The sequence below is a fragment of the Neovison vison genome, chromosome 1 (assembly GCF_020171115.1).
Source record: "Neovison vison isolate M4711 chromosome 1, ASM_NN_V1, whole genome shotgun sequence".
NCBI classification, from domain to species: domain Eukaryota; kingdom Metazoa; phylum Chordata; class Mammalia; order Carnivora; family Mustelidae; genus Neogale; species Neogale vison.
Window position 1 is genome coordinate 252,492,385 of NC_058091.1, and position 13,614 is coordinate 252,505,998.

The window sequence follows — 13,614 nt, forward strand, 5'->3', positions numbered from 1 at the left end:
TGTAACAATTCATGCTATATAATGTATGAGAAAACGTATTTCCTTACATTTCCCATAGCACTGGGTGTTAATACTTTTTTATTTTTGTCAATCTGATGTATGACAAAAGATATTTGTTGCTAGTTTGTATTTACCTTACTATTAAGGAGGTTGATTATCTTGAAAAAGTGTAAAGCAGCTAACAGCCAGGCCATGGTGTTCCTAAATTAACATAAACAATACTAAGGGACCCTGGGTGGCTTAGTTGGTTAAGTGTCTGCCTTTGGTTCAGGTCATGATCCTGGGGTCCTGGGATGGAGCCCTGTTTCAGGTTCCCTGCTCAGTGGGGGGCTTTCTTCTCCCTCTCCCTCTGTCTCTCCCTGTCCCCATTCATGCTCTGTCTCTCACATGCTCTCTCTCTCTCTCCCTCTCAAATAAATAAATAAAATCTTAAAAAAAAAAAAACCCATGGGGCACCTGGGTGGCTCAGTGGGTTAAAGCCTCTGCCTTCAGCTCAGGTCATGATCCCAGGATCCTGGGATCGAGCCCTGCATCAGGCTCTTTCCTAAGCAGGGAGCCTGCTTCCCCCTTTCTCTCTGCCTACTTTCTCTCTGCCTACTTGTGATCTCTCTCTTTCAAATATATAAATAAAATCTATTAAAAATACTTCTTAGGGGGCACCTGGGTGGCTCAGTGGGTTAAGCCGCTGCCTTCGGCTCAGGTCATGATCTCGGTCCTGGGATCGAGTCCCGCATGGGGTCTCTCTGCTCAGCAGGGAGCCTGCTTCCCTCTCTCTCTCTCTGCCTGCCTCTCTGCCTACTTGTGATCTCTCTCTGTCAAATAAGTAAATAAAATCTTTTAAAAAAATACTTCTTAGGCTATAAATAAACTGTACACAAGACCACTCAGTGACTGTTTCTAGAACAAGACAGAGAATGACCGCTTTGCAACCAAAAAAACAATAGAACATCCCCCACTTCCGACTAAACTGAGTCACAGCAGCTCCTTTACTAGTGACAACTTTAGCCTTGTTCTAATCCTCCTAATTCCTAGATAAAAATTATTCATTTAGGGACACCTGGGTGGCTCAGTGGGTTAAAGCCTCTGTCTTCGGCTCAGGTCATGATCTCAGGATACTGGGATTGAGTCCCACATCAGGCTCCCTGCTTGGCGGGGAGCCTGCTTCCCCCTCTCTCTCTCTGCCTGCCTCTGTCTACTTGTGATCTCTGTCAAATGAATAAACAAAACCTTAAAAAAATTATTCATTTATCCAGTTACTAAGTTGCCCCAACTTTTTGACAACCTTCAATCCATAACTGGTCCCTACTTTTTTCTTTTCTGGGAATAATCCAGCAGAAGTCCCAATACTGTGAGATGCCTCTTCCAAGGTCCTCTTGCTGAGGCCTCTACAGTTCCTCTGGAGTACTTTCTCTCTTGTTGTAGGAAAGTAAATCTAACTTTTTTATATAGATATGTTCCTTGGGGAAAAAAGCCCTACTGGGCTTTTTGAATGTTTATTGTCTATTTCTTCTTTGGGATATTCTCCCAATTCAGTGGGTTTTCTGAAATTTTCCCTTTTGAGAGTCAGTACCTCTGTTTACCTCCCCCATTCTTCTCTAGGAGCCATAGGCTCTACTTTCTTAGAAGAGGTAAAAGAGGGGCACCTAGGTGGCTCAGTTGGTTAGGCACCTGCTCAGGTTATGATCCCACACTCCTCAGATAGAGCCCCACCTTGGACTCCCTGGGCAGGAAGCCTGCTTCTCCCTTTCCCTCTGCTCATGTGAGCATGCTTTATCTCTCAAATAAATAAACAAATAAATCTTTTTTTTTTTTAAAGAAGAGGTAAAAGATAATGATTCTTTTTTTTTTAAGATTATTTATTTATTTGACAGATAGAGATCACAAGTAGGCAGACAGGCAGGCAGAGAGAGAGGGTAGGAAACAGTCTCCCCGCTGAGCAGAGAGCCCGATGTGGGGCTTGATCCCAGGACCCCGGGATCATGACCTGAGCTGAAGGCAGAGGCTTTAACCCACTGAGCCACCAAGGCACCCCCAATAGATAACTCTTCTTATCTGAGTTGGATCACTCCAGGTTCACTATTAGCAAGAATCTTCAAGATCTTATTAATTCACCAGTAATGCTACTGGGAGCTAAGTAAAGTTGGACCTCTCCATTTGCTCCAGATCCTTCTGGTTATTTTCTTGACCACCAGTCCAGTTTGGCTAATGTTGACAACATGTGTGTGTGTACCACTTATCGCTCATTTCATTAGGTATTAGGGGAGAAAATTCATCCTCTTAACTCAGAAGTCTGGTATTTATATTAGATTTTGGTCTATTTACTTAAAAGCTCTGATGTGAGATATGTAAAAATTTAGTACTTCTTTGTTAATTGTTCTTTTACTGATATGAAATATCACTGTTTGTTACTTTTAGTGCTTTCCATCTCGGATTCCACTGTTTGTTACATTAGCATTGTAACACACATAACATAATCTTTTGTATGGTGTGCTGGGAAAATATTTTGATATTTAAACCCATGTGTTTTTATCCAATATGTAACTTTCTGTTCAGATGACTAGACTCTGAGTCACCCTTTGCCTTAAGGGAGATTGTCTCAATAGAACCAGAATACAAAAGAGGCAAATTCTTGACTTGTGGATTTTGAAGCTGGAGTTCACGTGTAAGACATCCTGAGCCAGTTTCTTACCCCCTGGCTCATAGGAGAGTCATGTTCTGTTTGGCCTGTTCTATTTCCTTAGGTGTTACTTCTTTCTTTTGTGGGGTGTGGTGTTTCTCATTTTTGATATTAAAACATTCCTCAAATGTTTTGTCATTCTTGGTTGGGTGTTCATCTTAATTTTTGAAGTTCCCTATTAGCCTACATGTGAGTGCTGCATCCATTTATCACATCTTGTTGCCATTAATTACAGGGAAGAATTTGGACTTGCTGCTCTGTGGGGGAATATTCTTTAATATCTAGAACTGGAACTGGGGACAACCACCTTATTGCCATGGCCATGGCAATGCCTTGACTCTTTGGCTGAGCTGCTTATAGGGACACTCACTTCTCTTACTGCCAGTTGCTTGACAAAGGTAAGAAGGTAATCCTCCTCAGCTGCCCATGTCTCATTCCTATTTCCCCATATCCCCTGCCTCTGAGGCTGGAGAAACTCCAAGTTGTCCTCAACCTTTTGATCAATTTTTGTTTCAGTTTTTCTTCCTCTGGAAATTTGATGTTATGATTTTTTTTCCTTTTTTTTAAAAAGATTTTATTTATTTGACAGACAGAGATCACAAGCAGGCAGAGAGGCAGGCAGAGAGAGAGAGAGAGGAGGAAGCAGGCCCCCTGCTGAGCAGAGAGCCCAACGCAGGGCTCGATCCTAGGATCCTGGGATCATGACCCGAACCGAAGGCAGAGGCTTTAACCCACTGAGCCACCCAGGTGCCCCGATTTTTTTTTCCTTTTAAACAAATTTTATCTATTTATTTATTTGTCTGTTTATTTGTTATTTACTTATTTATTATTATTTTTAATAGTAGGCTCCATGCCCAACATGGAGTTTGAACTCATGATGCTGAGATCAAGAGTTGTATGCTTTCCAGACTGAGCCAGACAAATGCCCCATATTTTTTTCTTTTAATCTGATACCATTTGCTTTCCCTTTTAAGAGATTTCCTTATAATTTCCGCAGACTAATATGATTATCAACATCATATCAGCCCTCAACCCTCTGCATGATTCGCCATCTAATTGGTTTGATTTTCCACTCTCTGCAATTATTTATGTCACATTTACTACTTGCCTTAAACTTCTGACTATTCCAGCTCCCTTCATACTGTCAGAAACCTTGCTATTTTTCACACGAAGAAAAGTAAAACCATTAGATGGGAACTCCCTCATCCTCCCCAAGCCAAACTCCAGTAGTGCCCACAACCACATCCATCCTCTTCTTCTGCCCTCTTGTGGCACTATATGTGCTGTTTCTCATCGCATCTAAGGCTGGGCTCTACAGGGGTGCTCTACACGCAGTTCCCTCCCATTGTCCCTAAAGCTTACAATCTCACATGATTTTTCCCTTACCCATGTATTCCGCTACTCCTTCCCATCTCTGTCCTTCCCATGCTCGTAAATAAGTCTGTCCCACCTTAAAAACAACCACAACCTGGGGCGCCTAGGTGGCTCAGTGGGTTAAGCTGCTGCCTTCGGCTCAGATCATGACCTCAGGGTCCTGGGATCGAGTCTCACATTGGGCTGTCAGCTCAGCGGGGAGCCTGCTTCCCTCTCCCTCTTTCTCTGCCTGCCTCTCTCACTACTTGTGATCTCTGTCAAATAAATAAATAAAAACCTTTAAAAAAACTTATAAAAACAACCACAACCTGAACTTTCTTTTCATTCCACTCACTCTCTCCTCTAGCTCCCATCCCATTTCTTTTCTCCTTCATAAGTTTTCAGAGAGAGTCATTTACATTAGTTGCCTCCACTTCCCAGCCTCACATTGACTTCTAAACCCACTCCAGTCTGTCCCCCAATACTCTGCAGATAAAGTGCTCACTTAGATGACCTGCCATCTGTGGTCATTTTAAAATATGGCCACAAATTCTTTAATATTCCTCCTTTACAAGGTAGAGTCTAATCCCCCTCTCCTTAAGTGTGGATTGTACTTGCTTCCAGGGCATTAAATATTCTGGAAGTGATGGTGTACGACTTTCAAGGCTGAGTCATATTGTAGCTTCAACCTCTCTCCCTTGGATTGTTTGCTCTGGGGAAGCCAGCTCTGTCCTGGGAGAGGATCCTGTAGCACAATTAACCCCTCAGATGACTGCAGTCCTGCCTGACATCTTGACGCAGCCTTGTGAGAAACTCTGAGCCAAAACCATCCAGCTGAGCAGCTCCTGGCTTCCTGGCTTTCAGGAATAGCGTGAGTTAATAAACATTTGTTGTTGTAAGCTGCTGAAGTTTACGGTATTGTTACATAGCAATAGATAACTCATATAACCTCCATTTGTTAAGTCTAAAAAACTCTGACTTCTCAGCAGCATTGGACACTGTTGATCTCTCCCCCTCTGGAACACTCTTCCCTTTGACTTCCAAAGTCTCCTACCTACCTTCCTAGAATCCTTTGCAGGCTTTTTCTCTTCTGCTAGCTATGAAACATTGTGCTCCTTAAAATCCAGTCCTAGGCTGTCTTCTCTTTTTAATCTTCTCTTTCCCCAAGGGTTTCACTCAGCCTCTCAGTAAATATGCAGTTGACCCCCAATTTCTTCATCCAGCCCAGACCTCTCCCCAGGACTGTTCACCTATATATCTAGGTATTTGCTTGTCATTGTTTTTGATTATCCCCAAAGCAAATCTCTGTACTCTAAGAACCAACTATTTTTCCTCTCAAAACTGGGTTTTCTTTTTGTGTTTTCTATTTCAGTGAAGAGCACCATAACCATCTGTCCAGTTGCTTTTGACCATCTAGGTACTTCCCTCTTCCTATTCATACTTACCTAATCAATTACCAAGACTGTTGATTTTTAGTCATTCTTTCTTGCTAGGACAATTGCAGTAGCTTCCAAACCCATTTCTTTACATGTATGATAAGGCTGTCTCTATAGTCTGTTTTCCACATTATTGTCTGAGAGATTTTCAGTATTTTTAAAATTATGACACAGATCTGGTCATATTTCCTTTCTGCTTAAAAGTCTTTTAATGTTCTCCTATCCTTCTTTGAACGAAGCCCTCAAATTCTTTTTTATTCAAGTATTTATTTATTTATTTATTTATTTTAAAGATTTTGTTTATTTGAGAGAGAGAGAGTGAGAGAGAGAGCAGGAGAGGGGAGATGATCAGAGGGAGAAGAAGTTTCCCTTCTGAGCAGGGAACCTAATGCGGGACTCGATCCTGGGACTCCGGGATCATGACCTGAGCCGAAGGCAGTCGCTTAACCGACTGAGCCACCCAGGTGCCCCTTTAACTTTTTATTTAAATTCCAGTTATTTGGGGGTGCCTGGGTGGCTCAGTGGGTTAAAGCCTCTGCCTTCGGCTTGGGTCATGATCCCAGGGTCCTTGGATCGAGCCCCACATCTGGCTCTCTGCTCAGCGGGGAGCCTGCTTCTCTGCCTACTTGTGATCTCTCTCTCTGTCAAATAAATAAATAAAATATTTAAAAAATAAATAAATTCCAGTTATTTAACATATAGTGTTATATTAGTTTTGGGTGTATGATACAGTGATTCAGCACTTCTGTACATCTCCTGGTGTTCATTACAGCAAGTGCACTCCTTAATCCTGACACCTATTTTACACATCTTTCACCCCTCCTGTCTGGTAACCATCAGTTTGTTCTCTATACTTAAGAGTCTATTTCTCAGCTTGTCTCTCTCTTTTTCTCCTTTATTCATTTGTTTTGTTTCTTAAATTCCACATATGAGTGAAATCATATGGTATTTGTCTTTCTCTGACTTATTTTTTTTTAAAGATTTTATTTATTTATTTGACAGAGACAGATCACAAGTAGGCAGAGAGGCAGGCAGAGAGAGAGAGGAGGAAGCAGGCTCCCTGCTGAGCAGAGAGCCCGATGTGGGACTCGATCCCAGGACCCTGAGATCATGACCTGAGCCGAAGGCAGCGGCTTAACCCACTGAGCCACCCAGGCGCCCTCTCTGACTTATTTTGCTTAGCTTAATACTCTGTAGCTCCATCTATTTGGTTGCAAATGGCAAGACTTCATTCATTTTTATGGGCAAATAGTATACTGTGTGTGTGTATGTGTGTGTGTGTGTATGTAATCCCATATCTTCTTTATCCATTCATCAATCAATGGATACTTAATGAAGCCTCAAGTTCTTAGTATGACCTGCCTGTCTCTGCATCCTTTTATCACAATATATATCTTTAGCCTAATTATGCCCATTTCCTACTTGTTGAAATTCAGCCATACTGACCTTTCAGCCTTTCTGATGTGCCATAGCTTTTGTAGGAGTCTTTCTGAAATGCTTTCCTTGATGGTGGATCTCAGCACAAGTATCTCTGGGTCAGGGAAGGACCCCCCTTCCCATACTTCCAGGCTACATCAAGTTCTTTTTCATATTCTCCTGGAGAATTGGGGCCCTTTTCTCTAGAGCATTGCCTAATTAAAAATTGAGCCTAGAGACAATACCCTCCTTTTTAAAAAAAGATTTTATTTATTTATTTGACAGACAGAGATTAGAAGTAGGCGGAGAGGCAGGCAGAGAGAGAGGAGGAAGCAGGCTCCCTGCTGAGCAGAGAGCCCGATGCGAGGCTGGATCCCAGGACCCTGCGATCATGACCTGAGCCGAAGGCAGAGGCTTTAACCCACTGAGCCACCCAGGTGCCCTGAAACAATACCCTTTGATTAATATTTGCCTCACTCCATTTGATTATAAGTGCCATGAGAGCACTGAGACTAGTACGGTGCCTGGCACAGGGCCCAACACATGTTGGGCTTTTGATAAACAAGTGTGGACTGTTCCTTGAAAATTTGGAAGGATTGCAGATATAATTCTCTAGTCTAGTGCCTTTTTTCTTTACTTTTTTTTTTATTGTGGTAAAACATGCATAACATAAAATTTACCTTAACCATTTTAGAGTATAAATGAAAAGTTCAGTGATATTAAATATGTTCATAATGTTATGCAACCATTGCCACCATCCATCTCCAGAACTCTTTTCATCCCGTAAAACTGCGGTTCTATAACCAATTAAACAATAATGCTCCATTGCCCTTTTCCCCTAGCTCTCAACAACCGCTATTCTACTTTCCATTTCTATGATTTTGACTACTCTAAGTATCTCATTTAAGTGAAATCATACAGTATTTGTCTTCTCATGACTGCCTTTTTCCACTTAGCAAATGTCCTTAGGATTCATTTATGTTGTAGCATGTGTCAGAATTTTCTTCCTCTTAAAGGTTGAATAATATTCCATTGGGTGTGTGTATGTATGTGTGTGTGTGTGTGTGTATATATATATATATATATATATATATATATATATCACATTTTGCTTCTTCATTCACCCACTGATGGATACTGGGTTGCTTCTATGATTTAGCTGATGTGAATAACAGTGCTGTGAACATAGGTATACAAATATCTCTTTGAGACCTGCTTTTAATTCTTTGTGTATAGTCAGAAGTGGAATTGCTAGATCATATAATAATACTATTTTTAATTTTTCAAGGAAACCCTGCATTGTTTTTCATAGTGGCTGCATCATTTTACATTCCCACCAACAGTGCACAAGGATTCTAATTTCTCTACACCCTCACCAACATTCGTTATTTTCTGTTTTAAGTAATATCTTCTTAAGCAAAAAAAAAAAAAAAAGTTGTAATGTTGATGGAATCTATCAAATTTTTCTTTTATGGGTCATGCTTATTGTTGGTCCAAGGTCATAGGGGTTTTCTCCTGTGTTTTCTTCTATAAATCTTGTAGTTTCAGCTCTTACATTTAGAACTACACTTCATTTTGAGTTATTTTTTTGTGAATGGTGTGACAAAAGGACATAAATTCATCTTTTTGCATGTGAATATTCAAGTATCCCAGCATTATTTGTTGAAAATAAAGTTTTTCCCCTGTTGAATTGTTCTGGCATCTTTGTTGAAAATGCTCAACTGAGCATAAATAGAAGAGTTTATTTTTGGACTCTCAACTCTGTTCCACTTATCTATATGTTTATCTTTATGACAGTACACTGTCTCAATTTCCATAGATTTATAATTCATTTTGAAATTGGGAACTGTAAACCCTTCAACTATGTTCTTTTGCAAAATCATTTTGACTCTGCCAGGTCTTTTGAATTTTTATATGAATTTTAGGATCATCTTGTCAGCTTCTGCAATAATGGCAGCTGAGATTTTGATAGGATTATATCAAATCTATAGATCAATTTGAGGGAGAATTGCCATTTTTAGAAGATTGGGTCTTCCAATCCATGAACATGGAATGTCTCTCCATTTATTTAAATCTTCTTTAATTTCTCTTAGCAATATTTTGTAGATTTTAGTGTATAAGTCTTATTTTCTTTTGCTAAATTTATTCCCTAAGTGTTTTATCTTCTTGATACTATTGTAAATGAAATTCTTTCCTTTTTTTAGTTTTTAAAGATTTAATTTATTTTTATATATTTGTCAGAGAGACAGAGCGAGTGAGAGAGAGCACAAGCAGGGGGAATGGTAGGCAGAGAGAGAATCAGGCTCCCTGCTGAGCAAGGAGCCTGATGTGGGACTTGATACCAGGACCCTGGGATCATGACCCAAGCTGAAGGCAGATGCTTAACAGACTAGGCTACCCAGGTGTCCGTGGAATTATTTTCTTTATTTCGTTTTCAGATCGTTCATTGTTACTAAGTAGAAAAAGCACTGATTCTTACATATTGATGTTACAGTCTTTGATCTTGCTGAAATTATTTGTACCACACTATTTGTTTTTTTAACTGAGTTTTGTTGTTAGTGCTTGTATTACTAGTTCACTAAATGCCCATCTGCTCTTGTCCTGACAAATTCCAGTGCCATTTCTGTTGTCAATAAGGAACCCCCAGTTGTTTGGAAACCACTCAGCCTGATCAGGAGCCAATGCAAAGTTCATTAGGGGGAGTATAGCTAACCATCTCCCTACTTTTAATCCTCCTTTTCATCGGGGTTGGAAATGCAAAGTCTGGGATGCCTCCTACCAGGGAAAGGACTAAGATGCTGAAAGAGTCAGTGGTTAAAACTGAACAGCAACCTCTCTGACCCAGTTCCATACTTGAGCAGTCCCAGGATCTGGATCCCCTGGGGGAATCTGAAGGTTCTTAGATTCTGTTCCAAAACTCTACTCCAGCTCCCTGGGAACTGAGGAACTCTACCTGGTACTCCAAGTGTGCAGAATGTGGCTTGTTTTTGTGACATATGTTTTCCTGGGGAAAGATGAAGACTGGGCACTTTTCCTGCCTTATCCCTGTTTCTCCAGCTACATCTCTGCGACTTCTCAGCAGACATGACTCCCATCTAAGTTGATGCTAGCCTGCAGGGGTTGCTCTTCTCTTTGGGGGACTCTTGCATTTTGGTTACTGGGAACTGCAGCTGACACTTGGGCAGCTTTTTGTTTGGGAAGTTGAAATTGTAAATAGGCCAGATGGGAAACTGTGGGCCTTCCCCAGGGCCAGGTATTAGCATTGTAAATAGGATTTTTCAGTTCTTGTTAGTAAGGTAATGCCCAGGGAGAGAAGGAATTGTGCCAAATAAGGAACGATTTTTTTCTTATTTTGTAATTTTTGCCAGCAGCAGGAGGTTCTCAAAACACAGCATCTGTCTTAGAAGGCTCCATGCCATATAATTATCATAATAATTATTATAATCATAATGTGAATTTAAATTTCAGTCACAATCTCAGGTGTGCATAAAGTGTAATTTTATTTATTTTTAATACCTCTTTAATTTCTGACTCTGCATCCTCATTCTGTAAAATGGCAGATAGCTACTTGCTGGTCCCAGTTGACCCCAATCCTCTTGGTCAGTCTCTGCTGACCAACTTGGACAGTATCCCTTCCCCAGATTCAGTGATAGCCTTTACTGGAGCCTGCTTCAAACTTTGCTCATTGCCCTATAAAAGAATCTCAAACATCTAAGTAACTCCTTGCCCAATTTTAGTTGACGTTTAAACTTTTTCATCATAAGTTTAAATAGTTATAAAAGATTTATTAACATAATGCATGTATTGATTTTTAAAAACAAAACTATTATCCCATACTTTTAAATATATCCAAAGAAGTCTAGACACTATAGCAGTTTACTTTTGTTAAAAATGTTGTAATATTTTAAGATGAGGAACAAGCTAGGGGTGTCTGCTTTCACCACTTTTGTTAAGCATTATACTTGAGTTCCTATCCAGAGTAGTATGACGAGGCAAGGAAATAAAAGGGCCACAGTTTGGAAAGAAAGAAGTAAATTGTCTTTATTCACAAATGAAGACCACCCAAGTGAAAATAGGCTGTTTATTCAGAGTTTGTTATACTGCAGATAGTCGCTAACACTTGCCTTTGACAGAGACTCAGATCAGGTAGGAGGGAGGGAGAGCCTGTAGATAAAAGGAAAAGCTTCAGGTCTGCCCTGATTAGAGGCTATTATCATAGGGAGGCTAGACTTGGGTTAACTAGAAGTGGTGTCTTATGTGATGGTTTGGAGAGCATGTTTGTGCTTTTTTGCTTGATCTTGAGTTGGAAGCTGTGTCAAAAAATAGGGACCCTAGAAGTCACTGATCAAGTTCTGACCATTCTGGGTTGATTGCTTCAGAGGTTGCAATTTGGCTTCCTAGAGTGGTTGCTGCCTAGGGTGGTGGGTCAGAGTTCTGTTGTCACATATGGTCTGGCTGCTGTCTGTATAGTCAGTCCTTCAGACAATGTGAACATGTATGTAAAAAAATCTAGAAAAATCTACAAAAACTTTAAGTTCTTATAAACTCTAAAACTAAAACTCTTATTTTGTAAAAATAAATGAGTTTAACAAGATCTCATGATATAAGGTCAATACATAAAAATTAATTCTACAGATAAATCCATAGAAATAGAAACAGATTAGTGGTTGCCAGGGTCTGGGAGAGAGAGAAATGGGGAGCAATTGCTAATGGGTGGAGTTTCTCTTTGGGGTGATGAAGATGTTATGGAATTCGATAGTGGTGATGATTGTACAACCTAATGAATATACTAAAACCATTGAGCTATATTCTTTAAAAGGACAAATTTTATGGTATGTGAATTATATCTCAATAAAGAACATTTAATTGTATTTTTATATAGAGGCAATAAATGATTGAAATTGAAAAAAAACATGTATAGTAACATCAATAGATATGAAATACTAAGGGATAAATTTTAACAAAATATATGCTAGAACTGTACACTGAAAATTTTGAACAGTGTAAAATGACAGAGAAATTAAAGAAGATATAAATAAATGGAGAAATACACTATATTCATGAATTCAAAAATTCAATACTATTACGATGCCAATTCTCTCCAAATAGATTTATAGAATCAATGCAACCCTAATCCCGGCAGTCTTTTTTAATAGAATGATAAACTGATTCTATATGATTTAGAATAGCAAAAATAATTTTTGAAAAGAAAAGTTGGAGGATAGAGGGATCTGCATACAGGTAGCCAATTTCCACCACTTATTAGCTATAAATCCTTGATCAAACTTCTCTGCCATCCTGACCTTGCTTTCTTGATCAGTAAAGAGGGAATAATAATAATAGTATCCACTTACACCGGATTTTTGAGAGGATTAACTGAGATAATACATATAAAGCACTTAGGAAGGTAGTTGGAACATAGAAGCCTTCAAGTGTACTGTTACTGTTGTTGTTGTCATCTCTGCCTTGACCAGTCTGGGAGCCTCTAGAGACTGAAGCAGTCTCCCTGACTCCTAGCCCAGATGTAGCATCCTGTCCTTTTTACTGTATGCCCCTGTCCACTGGTACATCTGTGGACATCTGTGAGTACTACTCTCAAATGCCAGACAGGAGGTGGTACCTGTCTTATTCTTGGGTCCCTCAGATTTCAATTGGCACTTCATTGCCTTTTCCCTCTGCTATAAACTTAGATATAGGGAAGATGGTGTGTAGCTTGAAGCTACTACATTGCTTCTAATTTTCTTTATTTGTTTTCTACACTCTCCCATCTGTGGGACTTTGTAGTCTTAGGCCAGGAAGAAAAGCCAGTTTTCCCTGTTTGCATGGCCTCAAAAATTTCTGTCTCTTATCCACTAAACACTAAGAAGTGGTACCTTTTTGTTCCAATAGGGCAGTCATTATCTTAAGATGCTAATTTTTAAAAAATGAATTGAAAATTTACATGCAGTGAAATGTGTTAATCTTAAGGGTATAATTCAATGAAATTTGACAACAAATACCCCAATAAAGATATAGATTTCCGTTGCCCCAGGAAGTTCCTTCATGCTTTATTATAATCAGTCCTCAACCCTCTTCTCTCAATAGGCAACCGCTATTCTGATTATTATTATTGAAATTGGTGGTTATAGCTCCTAGATAAGGCAGCTATGTCAGGTCCCAGGGAGTGATAATCCAGCTAATATTTTGAAATAAGCCACAAGAAAACTACTACACTACTGTTACTGTGAGCCTTTCTTGATTATTTATTCTGTAACAATCACTTCAAAAAGCACTTTATGTGAATTCTCTCATTTAATCGTCAGGAGAGCTCCATGTCATCCCCATTTCCCACTGAGAAAACTGAGTCTCTGGGAGGTTAAGTTGCTTGCCAGGTGTTTCAGAGCTATTAAGACCCAGACCAGAGATGAAAATTTTGAAGGAATTTCAAAGCCAGTTCTTTTTATGAGGGGGACATAGATATAAAACTTTCATATAATTCAAAACATGTCCATTTCTAAATTAATAACTGACATCACTTGTTTTTGTTTTAATGCTGATTTCTAAAAATTTCTTAGCATGATTTATATTCTTCAGCAGAGTGTACTCTTCTAAATTGTCAGCATGGTATATCATGATGACTGGTCTTCCTCTTAAGGTTTTTTTTTTTTTAAATATTTTATTTATTTATTTGACAGAGAGAGAGAGATCACAAGTAGGCAGAGAGGCAGGCAGAGAGAGGAAGGGAAGCAGGCT